Below are 24037 nucleotides of genomic sequence, written 5' to 3' on the forward strand. Positions count from 1 at the left end.
GTACCCTGGTATTGCAAACATGACAATCCAGTTGTGAAGTGAAGATAATACATTATACATACCATAATGGAACTCGTCATCCCCAATTTCTAGGGGAACGGGGGACCACCATGTTTCTGTTAGCCCTATTATGTCAGCATTAGTTGTTCTAACCAGGAGTTCGAATTCAGCCATTTTATTGACAATGCTTCTGACATTACTATAGACACAGTTAAGACTAAGTATTCTTCTACAGTTTATTACCCTAATTTAAGTTATTTAGGCTTGTTTCCCTAGCTTTATTTTCCCACTCGTATGAAACATTGCTACCCTTAGAACATTGCCAACTCGGCTTTTATTATTATTATTATCATTAGCCATATGGTGCAAGAAAGCCTGAGGCTTATGCTGCACCAGCCAAAAAAAAATTTCTGAATTGAGAGAGAGAGAGAGAGTGTGTGTGTTAGAAGTAGAAGGGGAATCACCAAAAAAGAGAAGAATGATGATATCCAGCTAAGGCCCCTGGATGTGCCGAGCCCCTGGGGTTAACTTAACTCATATTCCACTAAACTTTCACTGATACATAAGATGACCAGGGTTCAGCCGACAAACCTTTCTTCTCTCCTAATGTGGTCTGGCCCACCTCCCCGGGGTGGTGATGGAAAGTGGGGGTATTGGTGGCTCTCCCCAGGCTAAGTGACCAGAGGAACAACACAACCCACACACTAACACACACCCTGACCTTATGCAGAATATTGTATTCTACACAGAGTAAAAATGCAGAGTTGGGGTAGATCCCCAGGTGCCGCCTCACAAAAAACACTATGTCACTATGATTGATATCTAATCAGGAAATAATCTGTGTAATTATTTACCTGTGTATTTGTAGTGTGCGGAATTCAATTGCTTCGTAATTATTTACCTGCGTTTACATAGGTCACTTAGGAAAATGTCTTTTGCTTCGGGTTCCATAATGCATGAGGAATATTGTTCCATCCCAAAGAGCAGGACTAAAATAAACTATACAAATATTTAAAATATTTACAAAATATTAGACTACTGTATTTATAAATAACACTATACAATATTCATTAATATATAAAAATGTTACAATGGAACATCAAATGTCAGACAGTAAAGCAAAAGGTTGGTGAATCCCCAGGGACTCATATCTGGTGGGTATGCTTGGCACACCCAGGGTCCTCAGCTGGATATCATCATTCTTCTCTTTCTTGGTGATTCCCTTCTATTCTCTCTCTCTCAGGGTAACTGAGAAATTTTTTTTTTGGCTGGTGCACCATATGGCTAATAATAATAACAACAATGTTATGGAGGCAGTTGTCAATAATTAATTGCATTTATACTGATGTAATTGCCTCGCTCTCTTCTCACATTGGCTCGAATAAATATCACTAGGAGGAAAACTTTTTTAATGTACAGAGAGATACCAAATTATCGAAATGAGATTTAAAAATTACAGAAATTAAATTTAAAAAAATTTTAAACAAAAAATTTGTTTACCGGACAACTGATGTTAATTACCTTCAGAAGCCAGATTAACACATATGCTCTCTTTGACTGCCTTCAGCAGAATATACACTGGTGTTCAAAGAAAGTGCATCACCCTTTAAAATTGTAATTGTCGTCCGAATAACGTAAGTATATGGCAATATTTCTTACAGATTGCATCAGATAAGATTGACACACGAAAGGTGATGACGTAATTTTGCATCAGCTATTACTTTCAGCTATATAAGCACGCTCTACAAGAATTGCAGTCATTCCTTGCCTGTATCAGGATGGCGAGTTACGTGCAGTTGACACTACGAAGAAAGAATGCTATTGTTTCTTTATTTGTGGAAGGATGTTATGTCCGTCATAATGCTTATAGTAGTCTTGTAATCAGTCGACAGTGAGTAGATTTCTTTCCAAATTCAAACTGGTTCTGCTGATAGGAAAAAAAGGAAACGGACGCCGCAAACGAGTCTCTACGCCAAAACAGGACCACGTTTTGAAGCGCTTATGCCTTAAAAACCGTAACACTTCTTTGTCTGAGCTGAAAAGAGAATGGGAAGAACATACAGGAGTGGTAGCAAGTGCAGTAACAGTCAGAAGACTTCTCTTAAAAAATGGACCTCTAGCCCGTCATCTTAAGAAGAAGCCCCTCCTCACACAAAAAAATGAAAAAGGCTCGATTAATTTGGTGTAAAGAGCATATCAAATGGACCCCCGAGCAGTGGAAGTCAGTTATTTTCTCGGATGAGAAGAAATTCAACCTGCATGGCTCTGATGGGAGACAAACGAGACGTGGTGAAGAATACCATCCAGACTCTATGGTGTCTACAGTGAAATTCCCTGCCAGCCAAATGATATCGGGGTGCATTTCGTATCGCGGAGTAGGTCACCTGCAGTTTATAAAAGGTTCAGTAAATGCCAATGGATACCTGGCTATACTGGAAGGCAAATTACTGCCAACCATTATAGACCATTTCAACCAGCCAAGTAACTGCATCTTTCAGGACGACTCTGCTCCTTGTAGTAGTAGTAGTAGTAGTGGCACTTGATGCAAGAAAGCAAGTGTAGGAGCTTATGCAGCATCAGCCAAAAAAAAAAAAATAAATAATAAATAAATAAATAAATAAATAAAAAAAAATAAAAAAATCACACCATACCCTCCAAATGCCTGTCCAGTTCCTCCTTAAATTTATTTAACCTATCAACTTCCACAACGACAGATGGAAGTTTGTTCCAGCAATTAACCACCCGCTGGCTAAAGGCAAATTTCCGCACATCTATTCTACATCTATCCTTTCTTAATTTGAACTTATGTCCCCGTAGGTTCGTATTCTGAACAAGTGGGAGGATCCCATCAGAATTCAGCGTGCTCAACCCATTCAAGGCCTTATAGACCTCAATCAGATCACCGCGCAGGTGCCTAGTCTCCAGCCACTGCAATTTGCAGAACTTAAGCCTCTCTTGGTAAAAGGATCCCTTCATTCCCCTCACCAATCGTGTTGCTCTTCTCTGTACACGCTCAAGCAAATCTACATCCTTCCTAAAATGAGGCCTCCAGACCTGTACGCAGTACTCAAGGCGTGGCCTGACCATTGCCTTATACAGAGGGACAATCACCTCCTTTTCCCTGCTAGCAAAATTCCTATATATCATTGACAAAACCCCATGACCTGCCCTAGCAGCCTGTCTACATTGCTCAGAAAAGTTCATATCTGACTGCACAATTACTCCCAGGTCTTTTTCATTTTCTACCACCTTAAGTGTAGTACCACACAGTTGGTACGTTTCTCTGGGGTTACTTCTACCTATATGCAGTACTTTGCATTTGTCAAGGTTAAACTTCAGTTGCCACTTCTTAGCCCATCTGCCCAAATTATCTAGATCCTGTTGCAGTAGCACACTGCCATTACTGTCATTAACAACCCTGCCAACCTTCGTGTCATCTGCAAACTTCGACATTAAGCCTGATATACCTTCATCAATATCATTGATAAATATACAAAACAACAGTGGACCCAACACCGAACCCTGTGGGACTCCACTAATAACATTAGTCCACGAAGAGCAGCACCCATTGATTACCACCCTCTGTCTTCTCCCACTTAACCATCCTTTTATCCATTGTAGCAACTTACCCTTAATACCATTCTGCTCCAATTTGTACAGTAGTCTTCCATGCGCAACAGTGTCAAAAGCTTTCCTGAAATCCAAGTATATGATATCAAAATAACTTTTTGCATCCAGTTCCTTTGTGACCACATCATAATAACCAATTAAATTTGTCAGACAAGACTTTCCCTTAACAAACCCATGCTGTGTCTGAATTATTGCTGCAGTCTTGTCTAGATGATCCTGCAATGCATCTTTAACCAGTGACTCCATTATTTTACCCGGAACAGAAGTTAAACTAACTGATCGGACGAAAAGGTAAGTAGGCACTAATGTAGTTACTTTAGGTTTGATTCTGCATTAGAGGTTAGACAGTAACGTGTTTACATGTTACAGGTGAAAAAATGGTTGGAAGAATGGTCCATTACAACTCTTAGCTGGCCAGGTAACAGCCCAGACCTGAATCCTATAGAGAACTGTTAGCATCGTGTGGAATGTTCAGTTGCCAGAAAGAAACCAAAGACCCTTCGTGAACTTTATAATTGGTGTTTGAAACCACGAACTATCAGTTGATTATCTTCGGAAATTGACCTTGTCAATGCCTCGACGGTGTGCTGCTGTCATCAGGGCCAGGGGCGGTTCAACTTAATATTAGTTTGCACCTGGTGAACTTTTCATTTTGTTTTCCATTTAAAATGATAAACTGAAGAAAACTGAGGGCTTCTGATAAAATTTCAGGCATAATTGTCGTGTTTACCAAAACTGTTGTATAAAGGTTGCAAATGCTCATTTTGGAATATTTTGAGAGCACCTGTCAAATATTACTTAGTTTTGCCTTAACTATTAGTAAATATCTTTTGTTTATATTTCTATTTGTGATGCTAGTCATTAATGTAACATACCATCCCGAAAAAGGGTTAGAAATGTTAAATTCCTAGGTGATGCACTTTCTTTGAACACCAGCGTAGTTGATTGTTAGAACAAATTTCAATCTGGTGTTGTGGAAGTGGGTAGTTTTATTAAAATTTAAAGAATTATTAGAGGGGATGGACAGGCAATGTAGGAAGTGTTTTGTTTTGTTTTTATGACTGATGCTGTACAAGCTTGTTTCCTTGCATCATTTCCCACAACTAATACTAAATATGGTAATGCTAATATATCTGTCTTGTGAACTCCTTTGACCTTATTTGGTAATTTCAGAGCATAAACACAAAATTTATTTGATTTTATTGGGAGGAGGCTGAGGATTAGAGCTACTACAACTTAGAGAAAATTTCTTAGTTTCTTTTTTTGCTTCTCTTTTGATCATGTTTCTTTAGATGGGATGTTACCTACAGTAGCCTTTCCTCTGGGTTCCTCCCTGCACTCAGAACAACTCAACATTGTAAGACCTGAAAGTTGCATTTGTTGTTTTTCCTCTGAAATATTTTCAGGACGCCAACCTAAGCTTCGGAAAAAAGTTCCCTCCCCTTCTTAGTCACATGTATGTAAAAACCGCTTATATCTCTAATGCCTTGGTCGAAATGTAAATTATACGAATTGGACGGCTCGTTAATTAAACATCTTATTTTTAATAATTAAGTATATACACACCATTACTGATGCGTACGATGGTTCAGAACGGACTGATGTGCTCCGCTGCATTCCAACCGTGGTCTGAAGATATAATAAAAACCAATAAGTAATCATACTAAGCACGCACTCACACACTCTCTCTCTCACACACACACACGCGAAATTCCTTTTACAGTAAAATATGCATAATATTGCATACCACACCAGTCGAAAAGTGATCATAATCGTAGCTTAAACAAATCGGATATTAATTATCAGTTAAGGAAAGGAATTTATAAGAGCGAAAAGGAATTTGGTTCCTTACTGAAACGATGATTACTAATTGCGGAATTATTTATACCTTTATACTGTTGCATACATTTCGCTAATTAAATAAAACTATGAAACAAAGAAAACAAAACACGCGGCGTTAATAACATAAACGAAAAAGAGAAAAACGCATAGAAGAGAATTTTAGCATCGTGATGTTCCCAAAGGAATTTTATCCACAAAAGAAAAATGTAATAGTAATTACATATTAATCTTACCACGATTAACTTCTAAATACTTCGTTTAAAGTCAAATTATTTAAAAGGAGGATGGAGCCATTCGCATTAATATGCATAAACTCATTAAGCTATCTATAATTTTTTTCAAAAAAAAAATTAAAACCATTTACAATACTTGTTCTACACAAATTGCAGCATGAGTGAAATTGATAAACATAGACGATGTAATAAAAAAACGAAACAAAATTGCAATAAGAATTCAACTCCCATGATCAATTTTATAGAAAATAATTGTCAGAGCAATTATAGTAAGAATCAATTATTAAAAGAGCACGGCAATATATACATCAATATGTACACGGTATATGGATAGCATATGCGGTATGGAAACAAGAAATAATAATTGGGGGATTTCTATTAATCTGATTTTAATTAAATTTTGAAAAGCCCAACAACTCTTTTTGAAAAAAGATAAATATAAAATTTCATGAAAATCTATCTAGAGCATCAGCTACAGCCCATTTATCCATGTATACCACACATGGATAAATTATTAAAAAAAAAAAAAAAAAAAAAAAAAAAAAACAATAAATAAAATAAATGATAATTGTGAATTTCCATTTGTCTGATTTTAATGAAATATGGAACACTTTTCTTCCCCCCCCCCCAAATAAAAAATAACATTTTTAAATAATAAAATTAAATTAAAAAATCCATTTTTCTAACCTTGCTGTATTTACTCATCTTATTTGTATTAATTTCGATAACAGTAAATAGAACGATTCATTTTTTTTTTGGTATATCTCAATCTCAAGCTGCTAATTCTTTTCATTTAGATTAAATAAATAAATAAATAAATCTTTATTGTGAAGTAGATTTACAGCACAATATCCCATCACGGCGACGAGCGCCAGGGGTTCACATATAGATAACATAAGTACAAATTCAAATGGCTACAAAATATAGCGAACACATACAAAAGGCTACAAAATACAGATTACAAATGCAAAAAGAAATACAAATACATCATAAAAACAAGGAGCTGAACACAAATAAAGAAAAACAAATACAAGTTGGCAGTGATTCAGGTTTCAAGAGCTTTGATAAACTTGTGTCTGTCCTTCTTTTTACTTATTATGGTGTCGATGTCGGCGTCCACACGGTTGAGGGCAGCGAGCTTCTGCTTGGGCAGAAATCTTTCGGTGAGTACAAGCCTGTTGTGGTGAGCCACAAGTGCTGGTACCGACCTTAGGCTTGGCTGTGGAATCCTCCAAGAGCAAGCATTCCAAATATTTGGAGATGATATTTGGCCTGAGATGAGTTTGGCTGTGAAGACCAGCCTCTTTTCAACGATCAGGAACTTCAACCTCGGGATGTCGAGTGCTTGTGCCATCATGGTAGTTGTGGTAGCGGGACGTAGCCGAAGCTTGTTATTCGCCCATTTCAGTAGCCAGTATTCAGCAGTGTACACCCGCTTAAGGTTTGTATTGTGCAGCAGAGGCCCATATTTCTGCACCATAGAGAATGGCAGGGTAGACGGTGGAGGTGATGAACCTTTTAACAGTGGCAGGATGTCGGAAGTGTAGCAGCTGCTGCTTTGAGATCCACCGTAGACGAGAAAATCTGGTACTGAGTTTGTCGATCTGGTGGACAAAGGACATCTTTTGGTCGAACAGAACGCCAAGGTCTGTGTGCGAGGGTACGTTTGGTATTCGTACCCCTGCGAGTGAAACGTTGAGTACTGTCGGCATGGATTTAAGGGAGAATATAACCTGAGCAGACTTCAGAGGGTTGATTTTTAGATTGAAGTTTGCCAGGTACAATTCTAGATCCTTAAGTTGGGAATTGATCCTGTTGCTAAGCTGGGCGGGGTCGTCGCCAGGGTTAATTGGAGTCAGCAGTTTGAAGTCATCGGCATAGCATAGGAGACCATTCGTTGAGGCAATAATGGGCACGATAATGGCTGTGAACAGGACACCAGACAGGACACCCCCCTGCGGTACTCCAGCAGTAATGTCGCAGGATAGGGTATGTTGCTGCCGATGGAGAATAAGTATTCTGTGACTGAGAAGTGATTCCAAAAAGCACAGCATATCACCTCGAATGTGAAAATTCTCCTTAAGTAGGAGGAGCAAGGCCGGAATCGACACGGCATCAAAGGCTGCGCTTATGTCGAGGTATGTGGTTGCTAGCTCAGCTCTTTGTTCGAATGCTGAGAGAATGCGTTCTGTGGTGGCTGCCAAGTTAGTGATTGATGATTTTCCTGCGATAGCATAATGGATTTCAGGTGGTTTCGTCTGGAGGATTTGTTGAGTGATTGTGGGTAGCAAAGCCTTTTCAAGAGTTTTTAACAGACAAGAGGCAACTGATATGGGTCTGAACTGGCTGACGTTTGAGGCAAATTGGTTTTTGGGGATGGGGTACACTCTGTATTTTTTCCACTGGGGTGGAAAATAATGCTCAGCGAGGCATCTGTTGTAGATCGAGAGAAGAGGGCCTATGATGAATGTGCTTAAGCATTTGGTCATAAATTGTGGAACTCCATCCTCCCCAACAGTGGCTGTTGTGGGAAGGGAATTGATGGCACGTATGAGCTCCTGTTCCGTGATCTGGATAGTCCCTAGGACATCTGAAGGGTTTTCATAGTCAGGCTGGACAACTGTAGATGGGACTGTGGTTGTATTTGAAAATCTGGCGATGTATTTGAGCCATTCTTGAGGATCAAGCATGTGATTGAATCCACCATGTGGGGCAGCATAGAATGGCTTTCCTTTCCTCAAAGTGCGGTTAAGGTTCACTTGGATTGCGTCAGCTTTCTTTCGATTAAAGTGGGCCCTGGCACGGGAAAAAGCGATTCTGTCTTTACTGTCATTTGTATGCTTCCATTTCTTATGTAGGACTTGTTTCATTTTGAAGCTGTTGTTAAGATCAGCAGTCCACCACGATCTGGAACGGGGAGTTACTGTTACTCGTTTGGTGGCAGCATAGTCGGTGACGGATTTAATCCAGTCAGACAGGAGTGTCACTGCAAGGCTGAGGTCGCAGTCAATGAGGACATCCCAAGGAATGCAAGATGCTGCTTCTACACAGAGTTGAGGATTAAGGTATTTAGGTGCTGAAACGTATTTGACTATTTTGTTGTCAGGGATGTTGAAGTTTGGCACCTGCAATGACCATGTCAACACTATGGGCTGGTGATCAGACAGGAAGAATGCGATGGGATCATCCTCAGCTGTGCATGGTGTTGAAGCAAAAGCGAGATCCAGTAGGTTCAATCCCCTGGTGGGGTTCTCATTGACCCGTATCATGTTGATGGATTTGAAGAACTCGCAGAGCCTGATAAAGAGGTGATGTCGGTTTGGAGGCAGGTTAAAATCACCACAAACAAGGCGTTGTGCAGACGGACGAAGATGGTTTAAGAGCCAATTCCCCAAATCTTCAATAATTTCAATTGTAGGCCCTGGGGGAATATACACAGATGCGATATCAATGTGGCTGGAGTGGAAGCGTAGCGAGACTATAATCGCTTCGAAATCTTCAGTTGTAGTTGAGGTCGAATTCTCATATGAGAATAGGGAGGAGTTGTACAGTATGGCTACTCCACCGCCTCTAGATTGCTCCCTGGATGCAGACAGCATGTTGTAACCAGCAATAGCTGAGCAGAAGAGTGTATCTTGATTAGGTTGAAGCCACGTTTCTGCGAGGCACACCACATCAGCGACCTGGGAGAGAAAGATCTGTTCTGCTGAGTCTAGTTTGTTCCTAATGGACCTGATATTTTGGAAGTAGACCCTGATGACAGGTGTTCGACGAACTTCCGTCCTGATTGGAGGTGTTCTGAGTTGGCGTGTTCGAAAGCGAACGGCTCGACGTCCTGACGAAATATGGACTGGTATTTTATGGGGTCCATCACCTAGGGGACTCAGGATACTCTTATCATGGTTTCTAGATATTCTCCTTTATGAACTTTCTATTGATGGTCCATGATCCCTTTATTAAACCTATCTGAATACCTGCTTTAGCAATCATTCATTAACATTTGCCACAACTTCTACAGCAAATGTTAATTTGCTGTAGAAGTTGCGCTTCATTCCCTTTGGTCCCAGTATTGGGAACCGAGCGGTCAGGCGAATTGGGCGCAAGTACGCGTGCTTCAGTGACTGTAGTTCAAGCTCGTATGACTACTAAATATGGTGTGGCCGTATAAGAACCGTAAAAGAAGTAACTAAAACACACAATGTAGTTGAACATGAAGGTACTGGTAAATATCGCTAGCTTTTGGTGCGCACTTTACAATTTCCAGATGCTGCCCCTATGATTATTCCTGTTTTGTTGGAATTCCTTTCGGATAATAATAAAGCTGCAATAGATGTCCTAATATTAATAAGAGAAGCAATGCAACGGTTTGAGCAGTTATTTTGAGCAATTTGAGCAGTTATTTTGAGCAGTTTGAGCCTTTGATTATTGCCAAACTTCTTTAAGTTTTTTCAACCATCAAGTCATCTAAAGTTCACTGCAGTTCTTTATAGATACTTAATACTTGGTGAATACTTTTGCACTGTTGTAGACTTCCAGAGTGTTATGACTGAAATTCATCAAAGCCTCCGTGAGATACCATTCGTTGGGGATGAAAAAAAAAAAAGCTGCTGGGGAAAATAAGGAAGAAAAAGAAACCTATGCTACTATGATCGCACCAGTGCAAGTCTAGTGACTGTAGATGGAACCGATGGTACACAAACGTATAGTACTGCTCCTACAAAGAAGGCTGATCAAAGACCATATCTGATGAATGGTGATTATTTTATTGGAGCAACTGATTTAACAAAATTAGCAAGCGCTATATCATTTTAGTGAATGAACCAAAAAAAAAAACAGAATACATTTTGGCTGAAGCTATGTTGATCATGGTTTCCATTGTTCATCTTGGTAAATCTGGTTTAGTTATTAAGAAAATCGGTGATGATGATAACATAGACAGATTATCAATGTGCGTAAAAGCTTTAATAGAACGTACTCTACTCATAACTGATATTTATATTAGGGGATGCCGAATTTTTTTGGCTACAATGCTGACAGCCCAGCATAAAGAACAAGAAAATCAGAAAGCTAAATAAAAGAAGAGCATTGTTATTCAAACTGATAATCGAATTTCATATGGACACTTAATATCAAAGGAGAACTGGGAGGCACTGAAAACACGTTTAAGTTGAGTCTTTTACAAGCAATTGTCATTACGAAGAAAGATGAATCTGGCGATTTGTCATCTTCGAAACTTAGCAAAGTTGCTCAGTTAATTGGTTTCGCTGATCCAGTATATGCTGAAGCATATGTTCATGTTAATCAGTATGATATTGTTTAGACGTATACATTGTAAAGTAGACTGCTGATACTCTGCAGAACTGTACATTAGAATTGGCTACACTTAGTAATTTAAAACTTGTAAAGAAGCAAACTCCAGTGATTCTTGCACCACACGATTTCTGTAATATATTAAAGCAAGTGTGAAGGTTGCCTCTACAGAGAATGGAATTATATTTGTAAATATTGTGTATGATGTTAATGGATCAACAATGTAGTTGTATTAAATAATATTCATATTGACATTATCGATGACATTATTCCTGCATCTTGTACTAACCTTGAAATCCGACAAATGTGAGCCGAATTTGAATGGAAAATAAAGTATCAGTAAATACTTCTCTGGCAGACTTGCTTGCCTATCTGTAGCATTTTGAATCAACAAACATGAAATGCTTTCCTCCTGAAAAGGCAATTTCTGGGGACTGGATTTTTCGCAGAAAATGTTTATGCAAGGTCAATATTTGGTGAATATGCTTTAGCAAATGTAAGCATTGAGAAAAATCCCCTAAATGAAGATTCTCCAGCAACAGATCACATTATGATCAGAGCCAAAAGTCAGGGTATGGCCTTAAGCTTAGATGACAAGTTCATCTTACACAGAAAACACCAATTAAGACTGAATTAAGAGCTTAAAATTCTGCTACCCTTTTATGAGAGCTGCTGAAGTGTACACCTTCACCCTCACCCTGTGTTTGTTAACGTAGAAAATCAATTTTTTTGTATAAAGTATGAATATGAGAATAAAGTGTAAAGAATGATGACATATAAGCGTGATTTCTTGCATCATTTGCCACTACTACTACTACTACCACGACTACTTTTGTGTGCTGTTTCTTGTTTCTCGTTTCTCTCCTGATTTACGCAAAATAATTAACTTTAATTTACCAAAAACATGCTAGGTGAAATTCGTCCTATTAATATTATTTTTTTTTAAAATGTTAGCATTCAAGGATTAAGGGTTAGCATAAATATTTATTTATAAATCGTGTACATTTAACATAAAGGAGCTTTTCATAAACATTTAAACATTATCTCAAGTAAACGCGCAAAATAAGTTTTTATCATAATTATCAGACTCTTTTTGAACTAATTCCAAATTGAAACTATAAAGGACACACACACATACCAGTTTTGTGTACTAATTTGACATGTAGCTGCCATTGTAAAGAACTTTTGATTTTGAAACACTGTAATCTTAATGGGTATTCCTGCCACAAATTGCCATTCAAATTTAATATTTACTCACTCACTAAAAAGTTGTTGCTGCAACATTTTAGTGACTGTATACTGTGTTGGAGCCTCATCAGACCATCCATGGTGAACTATTACTTAAGTTCCATTCTTTCTTATCTACTTTTGGCATCATTTCATATATTATTCCTGAGCAGCGAAGCCTAACACATATTTCATTGGCAGTCACCAACTTTACAGCTAAGTCTATCTCTGAAACTCGGTGCTACCTAGCAGCAACTTACAGCAGCTCTCAGCAATACATTTTATCAATACACTGACCTGCCAGAGAGCTTAGATGCATCGCCATCTGCCAACCGTTTGGAGAGATTGGGGTTCGATTCCTGTGGACGATTGAAGGAATTTATAGTCTTCTTCAATCGAGACTATAGTTAGCCGCTCTTAAACGAAAGCTGTAGGGCTTTTTCTAGTGAAGTTATTCGGTGTTTTTCAAACCTCTCAATATGCAAACTGTGTTCCGAGCGAATTGAAATTACTCGCTTTTAGAGAAATAATACGATCACTGTTATGAGCGTACGCAGGAGGACCGTTAATATACTTTTTTATTTATTTATTAATACATTACTGAGTACACATTGCGTCAAAGAAAGAAAAATCAAGAAAATTTATTATATTTTGTTTAAATCTGTAAATCGTTCGTGTATTACTGATTATTGTACATTGATGTTAAATTATTATTTTTTGCAGTATTTTGTTTCAAGTGAACCAGTATTTATCCCTGTAAAGTAAAAAAAAAAAAAAAAAAGTAATAGAAATAGAGAACAATCATGGGCTCTGGAGAACACATTCTCACCTGCAGGATGGTCTGCTTTTCCCTATAGGCGGTTTGGACTGCAATATAGGGAGGGGAAAGCTTACCACCTTCCCCATTCCCCACGCTCTTGCATAGAAGAGGAAATACTGATGGATAAAGAAACTTGTAAGGTCCAGAGATCAATAACTGGAAAAAAAAAAAAAAAAGGAAAAAATATCGCTATCATCACCAGATTTATCAACTTCGTCCTGTTCCTGTTGATCTCTTATCGCTATTATTTTATAAATCTTGTATTACGATCAAATTTCAATCAGTTCCTTTGAAAGCTCATTGGATACACTAAATTGGGAACAAATAAATTGAATAATCTTTTCACATTTAAAATATCAGATTGGCTTGCCAACTAATACATGATATTCCAATTTCATAGTTATACCTTCAATTCTTATTTGATGATCGATCCAAATAATGATAATACGGAAGCTGAATTCGTTATTTTTTAACGCACAAGGCTCTCCACACTTTAACATTCGTCAATGATACTGTAAATTGCTTTCATTTTTCTGAAGCGCTTGTGCCCTTCAGATAATCTTCTTCTTGATATTTTTTTCACCGCATGCTTAAAAAATCATTTATACAGCCTTTGGGGCTAATTTATTCAACAAAAAACAAAATATTATAGATCTCTGTTTATAAAACTTAAAAAAAAAAAAAAAACAATAACAATCTAGCATTCTCATCTTCAGCAAGGTTTAAAATTCTATGCTCATGCGGAACACTGTAACATGCAAAATAACTGTTACACCTACTGTTAAAAAAACAAAAAACTAGATATTTCTCGGTTAAAATAAAGTTTTGTGTTGTTTTTTCTTATTCGATGTTCAGGCATTTTTAACAAATTCAGTCCGGATTTTTTTTTTTTTTTATCCTTGCTTGTATGCGCGTTTTTTTTTTTTTTTTTTTGTGTGTTATACTGTTCTTTTGTGATCATTCAAATAACTTGCAGAGCCTTGCTGGTCGGCTGCACACAAGGTTATTTTATGCAACATCTGGTTTTGCCAGATTAGCAACCTCAACAACCCGAGTAAGCAAACGTTTTCCAGTGGTCGATAATATACTGACCAAAGAAACTTCTGAGGTCCAGTATTAGTTTCCACCAATAGTTTGTTTTTATGTTCGCTCTGGTTTTTGTGACCCATTTCAAGGTTAAATGGAAATACATCCCACTTTCCATGCCCTCTAATACACATTTCCGTAGTCTCTTCTCATATGGAGGTTCCTTTCCTGTTCTCACTAGTTGTTGTTGTTGTTATTTTGGTTTTTAGGAGCATTAGCAACTAAGGCCATATTTCTCCGGGGATATGCGGTGGTCATTCCCTGACCTTTCCGCATCCTCCGTATTTGGTGGTCACGGGCTCGAACCCTGGTCTAATCAAGAAGTGTGTGCTACTCACTACTGCTCCTGCCCACGGAGGCACCGTTCTCACTAGAGTGCCGTCTTTGGACCATTTCAAGATCAGTCTTTCTTTAGAAAAATATTGCGCTTCTTCCAAATGCGGTCTCAAGTTCAACTTGTATAACAGGACTATGGGGATAACCACCTACTCCCTAGGTGAAAAAGTAAAATACAGTGCGTCTTTCTGGCTACATGCTTATAATACATGGTATCCTTCACGTCTGATTGTACCATAATATCCAAATACCCCCCTCTCAATTGGGTCACCAAGCAGATGGATGCACCTGATTTGCAACAGATATTATATCAGCTATATATGTTAGAGGAACTAACGATGATATATGGATACAGCATCGAACCACACTAAACAATAAGGCTAGTCTGACAAGACTTTCCCCCATCAACGCCCTCCAAACATAAAATAGATACAGGAGAACTGCCAGCACATCGAACTCTGAAGCTGATCTCTGAAGCCTTACAAAATTCCATAAAGCCATATAGCATACAGTTAGTATTTAATATGGTCTAAGTCGATAATGCGACCATGCCCTCCTTAAATCAATGCAACGGTTATTATTTCATTGTGAATTTAATTATAATCTTAAATATCATTGTAATTTTAAACATTATTTAAAATTAAAATTGTTCATAGCCTAACCACTATGAATATCCTTATTATCTAAAAATCATTTTAATTGTAAAATTGTACTACACATCTCATTTTTTGTACTGTTTAGTATCATTTCCTTACTCATATTTCTATATGTACTGCTGTGTAACTGCACCCTTTAGCTGATGGCTGTACCATATGTATAATACTAATAATAACTTATTTATTAAAACGTCTAGAAGCCAGATGAGTCAGATTATGTCATAATAATTAAGTATAGTCAAGAAAATGCTCTAAGGAGGTACTATGACTTGATGGAATGATGGCTTTAATGATTTAAGTCGTCGGCGAAGAGCTGGACTGTGACCTAAAAAGAGTTGAGCTATGTAGTGATGTCGTGTATAGCAGTGATGAAAAAATGGAGAGGTATAAAGGTAGTGACCAGATTTTCATGGATGAAAAACGGGACAAAACGAATTCGAAAACGATAAAAAAAAAAAAAAAAAAAAATCGAAAAATCAGGACATTTCTGGGACCTAACCATAAAAACCAGGATGAGATAAATTTTACCTCCTTGACTTTTCTGGGGCAATTTAATATTATCAGAGCTAATATTATTTCATACGACAGTGAGCAAACAGATCTATAATACCATTTTTGCTCCACGTTAAAATTGTAAAATAATCAATTGTAAGAACACAAATTCCAATTCAGGTATTATTATCATGTTTTATACAAGAAAAGACACACAAAAAAATCCGATAATTCTATTCGTAGAGGTTTTAATTAGATTCTTATTTTGTCTAAAAGATTTTGTTTTTCTACTTGTATTTTTTTTTCTCCAGTGCAGCAGAAGTCTCCGTACATTCTATAGCGAATATTCTTACAATTGCTATTTTTTATTTGTTTTTGTTCGTTTTTTTTTTTTTTTGATTTTTTTTTTACAGATATTGAATATACCATTTTTCCCAATGGGCCTGAGAAAAGAATTCCCACATCGAGCCCCAGAAATGCTAAATCCCCCAGTGCTTAAAATCCCTTTCTACTTCAGGGAACAGTGAAGGGAAACCAATGTCTTTTTAAAATACATTTAATACGGAACTCCCATAAATCGCAAAGTCTTCAGTCTTTCTACTCCAAAGGTATAAGTGAAGACGTGTAAATATTACAACGGATTTTAGCCTCAAGACATCTGTTTATGGAGTTTTTCAGCTGCTTGAATCAATCAAGAATTATATGTGCCAGCGGTCGATACCTTTCATATTTTTATTTACCACATTATTCAGCTTATCTTTCCTTTTCCACTGTTCTGCCAAAGTTATGGCCTTTTCACACACAGTCAACTTCCATCACTTCCACCTGAAGTGTAATAGGAAACAATGGTTGACAGTGACGCCTTGGCTCACTATGGACCGTCTGAAAGAGTCCGCTGTTTCCTATATACTTCAGGCGTGGTAAGATGGCTCAGAGTTCACCGTGTGAAAGGACTATAGCGTTATCATTTTATGAAGCTACACATCTCGATTTTTTAAATTTAAATAGAATATTCGATACTGTTTTTTTTTATAATAATTCTAAAATGCTCGTGATTATCATGATGTCAATAAGTAGGGCATCAGCAAGTTAAATACACAATGCATATTATTATTATTATTATCATCAATTTGTTTCCGAAGAAATGTCCCTTTATAGCTATGCAGCTAGAGGACACGAATTACATACAGAAATTAAATAAATAATGACAGAGAAATGCATTGTGTACAGAGCCCAGATACAATACACGGCCTTAAACAGCCTCTGTAGAAGTTACATAAACATAAAGATACAACGTATAAAAGTACATGGTAGGACAAATAAAGATTTATTTATACAGATACAACAAAGTGTGGATAGAGCGGCATCTCCGAGAGTTCACCTGGAGCATGACGAGGGCATACATGCCTGCAAGAGTGGAAGATCCGTATATTTTGTCCTTTCAGAGCTTCTCAACGTCTATGGCTAACTTATTCAATATTTGGAAGGAGTTATGTGGAAACATGTTGTCCAGAGAGGGCATGCTACGCAGCTTCGATCTGTATGGGGATGCGTTGGTCTGGCATATTTTCCTATCTGACGGTCTGGCGATGATATCCCAGATATTAGGTGAGCTCAGTTTTCCGGATAGAAGCTGAGAGAGGGTAAGAAGGTTCCTATAGATTATGTGATACCTCCAAGGAAGCATATTAAGATTGGTGACCAGAACAGATTTTGAGATTGTACGTGTTAGACCGGCAACCCTATTTAGCCATTTCAAAATCTAGTAGTATTCCAGGTATAGGAACCTGGATTGGTATGATGAGGGTGCAGAGGACCATATAGTCGAGGCATATAAAGGAATTGGGATTATGCATCGAAGAATGTATTTGATGATAAGGTGCGGGTTATGGAAGTTGGAGATCTCCTGTTTTATTGCCCATAAAGCCGCATATGTTTTCATTCGAGTGGCATTAAAGTAAGGCAAGAAAGTGAGGCCTTTGTCCCAGGTGACACCTGGGACAAAGGCTATTATGTTGGGTGACTTTTTTAACTGGGAAGTTCGCTATAATGATGTTCACATCGTTGGTATTTCTCTTCTTGGTGATAGAGTTGTGAGGTTTTCTCTTTGTTAATGGAGAGCCCAATCGCATGAAGGTAATTTTCCAGTTCATGTAGCTGTCGGTTGGAGCTCACAGTGATAGATTGGAGAGACTGGGGGAATTTTGTGACGATGAAGAACTTTATATCATCTGCGTACGTGGTAAAGTTGGCATGATTTGCGAGGAAGGGTTTTAAAGATTCAGAGAAGAGGGCGGTAGAGAGAACGCCCCCATGGGGGAGCCCTCTGGAGCAGAGAATGCGGTGATTATGGTTCTGATTTCTGATGCATAAGGTCCTGGAATGTAGGAGTTTCTTAAGGAGAACTAGAATATGGCCAGAAATTCTGAAGTAATCTGTCTGTCTTCGACAATCTGTCCATCCATGCATTATGTGCATGGATGGACAGATTGTCGAAGGCCGCCTTAATGTCGAGGAACACAATATTCAGTTGCTCTTTGTTGCTTAAGGTACCTTCAATTCTAAACAGTGTGTCCATGTGTCCATGAAGTTGGTGATCGTGGATCGTTCAGGTAACACAAACCACCATACACTATGGAGGTATGGTGGTTTGTGGCCGAACATGTGATGGGTGAGAGCAGGGAGTATGGCTTTTTCCATGATTTTGAGGAAGGTGCATCCTATGGCAATTGGTCTGTAATCGTTATTAGTAAGTATGTTGTTATTTAATACGATAATGTTAAATGTCATATTAAATTAAAGAAATCATATATATATTATTCATTTTAAATAGCCTACATTTAAGTTCGGAAAAACGGCTTTACATGAAGAAAATAAAATAAAAGTGGAACGTCTGGTCACCCTACCCAAAGGAGGAGAACGGTGAGGAACATCCCAGTTAATTGATAATAGAGAAGATTTAGCAACATCGACGACAAAGAAAGAATGAAGATAAGACGGGAAGTGGGGGGACTAAATCGAGAAGGGAGGAGTGCATGGACTCCGAAGGCATATGGTTTATGGGTAAGAGAGTATAGCTAACTCTAACAAAAGCTTCAGCTAAATGCAGGAAAACAGCATCCACTACTTTTCCTTGACCTTGATCAGGTAATGATAGAAAATTGGAGGTTATCGAATATTTCAACGTGGAAACAATTAGGAAACTGATAGAAAGTTATTAAGACAGTTACTTATTACATATAAACGATTCAAAGATCTTAGCTTTGAGGATGATAATTTTGTCTGAATTTTTTATGATTATTAGAAGGTCCGTTTTGTAGAGATGAATTATGAACTTGTTTGAATCTGGAGGCAAAAACCCTTCGATAAACAGAAATTGAAAACATTAGTGAGGAAAGGAATAACCACTTTACAGCATTTCTTATAGAACAGACTAGAAAACTATCAGGACCGGGAGCAATTGAATCCGTGAATTCCATTACGAGTTTCCACTTCAGAAAAAAAAAAAAAAAAAAACAAATAAGATGAAAATTGTTTTGCACTAGTAACATAATTGTTTTGCACTAGTCGCAAAACTAATCGAATATTATTACGATTTTACCAGATATTCAGAATTCAAAGAATTAGGTAGCTTCAAAATAAGCTAATTCAAAGAATTAGCTTATTTTGTTCAATTGAATAAGATCATTTTTTTCACCATATCACAACCGAACAATGGCTGAATCCAGAAAACTGGATTGGTAAAAATAAAACAATTTTAATAATATTCATGTTATGATACCTATACTACTGACGACTTGATTTTGTTCTACCAAATTTTGACCTAATGAATATCGCTTAACAATTACTTCATTACAGCAGATATAATTTACTGTATTTTCACATATTAAAGGGGTAAATATTTTGATTTTGATCTTTATTTATTTTTTTTTTCGTGCATTACACAATGAGTAAACAGCTTCTAGGGCGAAAGAATTCAAAGAAAACCGATCAAATCACACCCACACACACACCCACCCCAAAAAGAAAATAAAAAATAACATTAAGGTATTCGTGTATTGGTCATGAATGAAAAAAGGTTAGTTCCCACACAGACTTGGATCTTACCTAGGATAATGACCTCACGTTTCAGTACCACTCTGCCAACACGAGATCTCTAAAACACATGCAGCCATGAGGACAATCAAGTAAGAATTAGTGAAAATGATAAATCCTAAGCTGACGTTATCTTATCACAGAAATGCTTTGTGTTCATCAGTGATTTAGTCATCCGCTTCATGTCAAAATAAGTTTATAGGTCTGGAATACTGGCTTCTCAGGTGGATGAACAGAATAGTTGGCAAGCCCTTTACCATCTCTTAAGAAATTCTACATGATAATTAGCCCCTCCCCTAACCTGGAAGCAGCTGATCGCACCAAGGAACATCCATGTACTTACAATAACTCCTCACTGGGCGAACTGATGCGCCCAGTCTTGTGTTGTCTTTAGTCCAAGAATAGCTGGAAGAAATCGCATCAACCCACACCGCCACTCCGCTATACTCTCAACAACCTGGTCAGTTTACGGAAAATATGTTCCCTACAAACACAATATAGTTCATTAACGTCTTGGACATAGACACAGGACAATTTTGTGACCAGAAATCGTACTGAATACCGATCCTAAAAGAAACATGCCAATTGACCCAGTTATGAGAAGTACTTGTCAGAAAATAAGGTGCTCCACTATCGCTATGAGAATGGCAAAGAGAAAATAGAGTTCTGAAAGGGAATTAGACTGCCTGTTATCTCCAAATATATATATCCCCCCCATTTTAGAATAGAGAACAATAAAATACTTAATTTTTTTTTAAAATATTTTTCTATGCTAGCTATGTATGCTCTATCGATTTGTATATTTTAAGCGTTTGTCTACTCAAAACGCTGCCTTGAAGTAACTGCTATATCTCTATCGGGAATAAATATGCACATAAACCTCGTTTAAGATAATCCTGTAACTGAAAATGTTATGATTTTCAGTGTATGTCTATACCCTCCTGGCCAGACAGATGACTATTTAGGGATGAAACCAAAATTTTTATACGGTTAAATACTTTTGGTCGTTACTAAAATAAATATCCTTTACTCATAAGAATAAAATACGTGGTAACAATAAAGCTTCATCTACATACTGGACGAAAATAGAATTCTGGCGGATTAAAATATTTCACCTGTTGACGGTGGGGAGTGTGCAGCTGTACCTACCGCACATGCCTCCCGCTGGCACTGATGCGATGCGACAGCGTTCCGGTTATTGCATCACATTCAATAGAGAAAGGTAGCCAGTGAAGAGCCGAGGTCCAATAACTTTTGCCCGGAAATCCAAAATCCGCTACTGTTCTGGCCTTTAAAAATAAATTTGGGATGGTGGAAAAAGGAGAAAAAGGCTTTGTGACCGTAATGGTAAGCGTAAACGTCAGAAACAAGAATGGAAAATCAAAAACAGCTGGGAGTTTTTGAGGAGTGAAACAGCTTCCGGTGATTTACCAAAACAACACAGAAAATCTTCGATGACGTTGCACTTTGTATTTATGAAGCTCGGCTTAAGAAAATCGATAGCAAGTTCCACTATGGGAAGAGAAATTCTTTTATTCGCTCCCAGCTCTCTGGCACAATAGACAAATAAATAATCTTTATTGCACGACTGTGAATTACGGGTTATAATATAATGCATGGAAATAACACTCTTCACAGCCAGTGAGCACGAGTTTTACATCGAAATGAGAATTATATTCCAACAGCCAAAAGACTCACATCGAAATCTCTGGCCTCTGGACATGAATTTACAGCTGCGGAGAATAATTTTCTGAAGAATATCTCTATGCATATGAACTAAGCGAACCACATCTTCCAACTGTCGATGTCCCATTGTCAAAAAGTGAACATCAACTTCAAAAATGCATTTTTTTTTAAAAAATTCTTACATTTGTAATTGAAAATAAATATTTATAAATAATTTAAAAAAAAAAAGTAAAAAGCACGGAGTCCACTTATATTTGCAAATTAAGTGTGAGTATTAGTAGTGGCAAATGATGAAAGAAAGAAAGCTTATACAGCAACAGCCACAAACAAACAAAAAAAAAAAAAAAAAAACTTTCCGCATCACCTGTCCATCCCCTCCAATAATTTCTCTAATTCAGTAGTTTTCAAACTTTTTTTAAAAACGGCACCCCTACTCAATTTTCTGTCTGTTAGATCCGATTCTCTCTCTCTGAGTGTATATATATATATATATAAGTTTAAGTAACTTAAATCCAAAGTACGTGGCACTACTGGAATGTTGTTGCGGCACACATTATGTTCATTAAACTCATTACCAAATTGGAAGGATGAGCTCCTTTGGAGTTTCAACATACTTTAAAAGGCCACAATTACAATAAGACAGAGAACAATCCACTAAGTAATTCAGAACTGTTCAGAAAACTCAGAACTTAACGGCAAATGTTTCACTGTGCTTCACGTGGTCGAAGCTACCTGGGAAACTTCTTACGCGGAAAAATAAGACATTACAATATATAGAGGTGAAATTGAGACTTAAGAAACCAAACCTAGTACAGGAAAAGCTTCTTATGCGGGAATTTCTTATCCGGGTTCTACTGTAATTGATTTATTTTCTTGTAACTCGAATTTTTTACTTGTAATTCGAGTTATGGAAGTACCACCGTATTTTTTTTTTTTTTTTCTGAACAACAAAGACGGATAAACTATATACAAAATTTCCCAGAACACATTTTTATTATAAGTTTTAGAAGCTACCAGAGTACTAGACAAAGAACTGATATGGCGAAGTACCTTGCACTCGCCTGACCAACAGCCGTTAAAAATAGACCAAATAAATACACGTCCTTCAAATTAGAGTTTTATTGCAGGCTTCGAAAGTCGATTTATAGCGCATAATACGAAGAAACGACAGGCCCACTACAGTATAAAGTTAAAAGACAATAAAGTTATCGAAACTGCAGTATTTCTGTTTGTGAACAGTTCGCTTTTAAAGGGAAGAAGATTTTTTTTTTTTTTTTTTTGGTAGTAGTTATTGGCGCATCGGCTTCTGTGGCCATAATGCACCTCCCAAGGTTTTTGCAGTACTTTGATCCAAGCCCGAGGCGGGATTCGAACCCGCGACCTTTGGGTTGCTAGGTAGGCACTTTACCCATCCGGCTAGCCCTGTCGGCAGGGAAGAAGAAGACTACACTTAAAACCGAGATATTTCGATTTAGTAGAGGTTTTAGTCGTGAATAATCTTATTTATAGAGTGATTTGAAACAAATAATAACTGAAACACTCAACAAAATCTATTTCCACTTCTAATTTAACGAGAAGTGTCTTCCGTTGTAGACGGAAGATAATAAAGGATGAGAGTCCCTACAGGCAGAAAGCATTCTCACGCATGCAGCCTCTGAAAATGTCTTCATCCTCTCTTTTTTGTTGTAACAATTGATTAAAAAGGTTCAACGTAATGGAACTGTAAGGCAGTATATTAATGTTTGTAGGCGAGGGTGTTGTGCTACTTGAGCCATAAAGGATATTTAGTTCAAATATTTGTAGACTAAAGCACCGTCATTCAAACTTTTTTCCAGACCCAGTACTGATAACACAGCACAAATAGACTCTTGGTGTGTTTAAAACTGTTGGCAGGATTCTTGAATTAGTAACCCCTTGTGGTATTTTGTTTTTTTTTTGCATTTTATTTTCTATTGCGATATATAAAAATTTTAACGAAAGTCTTAGTATTCGTTAAGGCCAAATTATGCAAGGAAGTGAACTTTTTCTCATCAGCCAAATAAATAAATCAAAATAATAAAAAATAAAATAAAACGAAATATTCATGCTCTTCCCATTCCTACAAGGTAAACATCCAATTCTGCTTTAAACTTAGCCAGACTCACAGTCTCCATTACATTGGGAGACGATTTACTCCATTGTTCGACAGCCAGTGCCAATAGGTGAACTTCATAAGATCTTCTAATATTCTCAGAGATTTTATACATGTATGTCTTATTCATGTCTCGTCCACGAAGGTGAATAGACAGACCTTCCTTATTCATTTCATTCGGTCCCTTCAGTGCCTTATAGATCTCAAATATATCTCCCCCTCAGGTGTCTAGTTGTCAAATTTTGCAGTCCACACCTTCTAAGCCGTTCTTCGTATGTGCATGGCTTTGCACTCACCACCAATCTGGTCACCAGACTCTGAACCTTTTCTAGAAGTTCTGTCTTTTTTTTTTTTAGATGCGGTTTCCATATCTGTATACAATATTCCAAAAGCAGTCTACTCATCGCCTTATAAAGAGGGATAATGGCGTCCTTCTCCTTACTAACAAAGGCCCTATAAATCATAGACGAGTCACTGTGCTTTCCTAGCCATC

The 24037-nt window shown here is 37.5% G+C and overlaps 1 protein-coding gene and 1 pseudogene across 1 annotated transcript in view; one reads left to right on the forward strand and one right to left on the reverse strand.

Moving 5' to 3' along the window:
• The window catches only part of LOC150077674 (coatomer subunit beta-like), a 217166-nt pseudogene extending 205514 nt beyond the window's left edge, over window positions 1–11652 (forward strand).
• LOC150077673 (uncharacterized) overlaps window positions 1–24037 on the reverse strand; it is a 372161-nt gene that overhangs the window by 317343 nt on the left and 30781 nt on the right. The window lies entirely within an intron of this gene.

Source organism: Mastigoproctus giganteus, chromosome 11, assembly GCF_048544385.1.
Source record: "Mastigoproctus giganteus isolate SK-2022 chromosome 11, ASM4854438v1, whole genome shotgun sequence".
NCBI lineage: Eukaryota > Metazoa > Arthropoda > Arachnida > Uropygi > Thelyphonidae > Mastigoproctus > Mastigoproctus giganteus.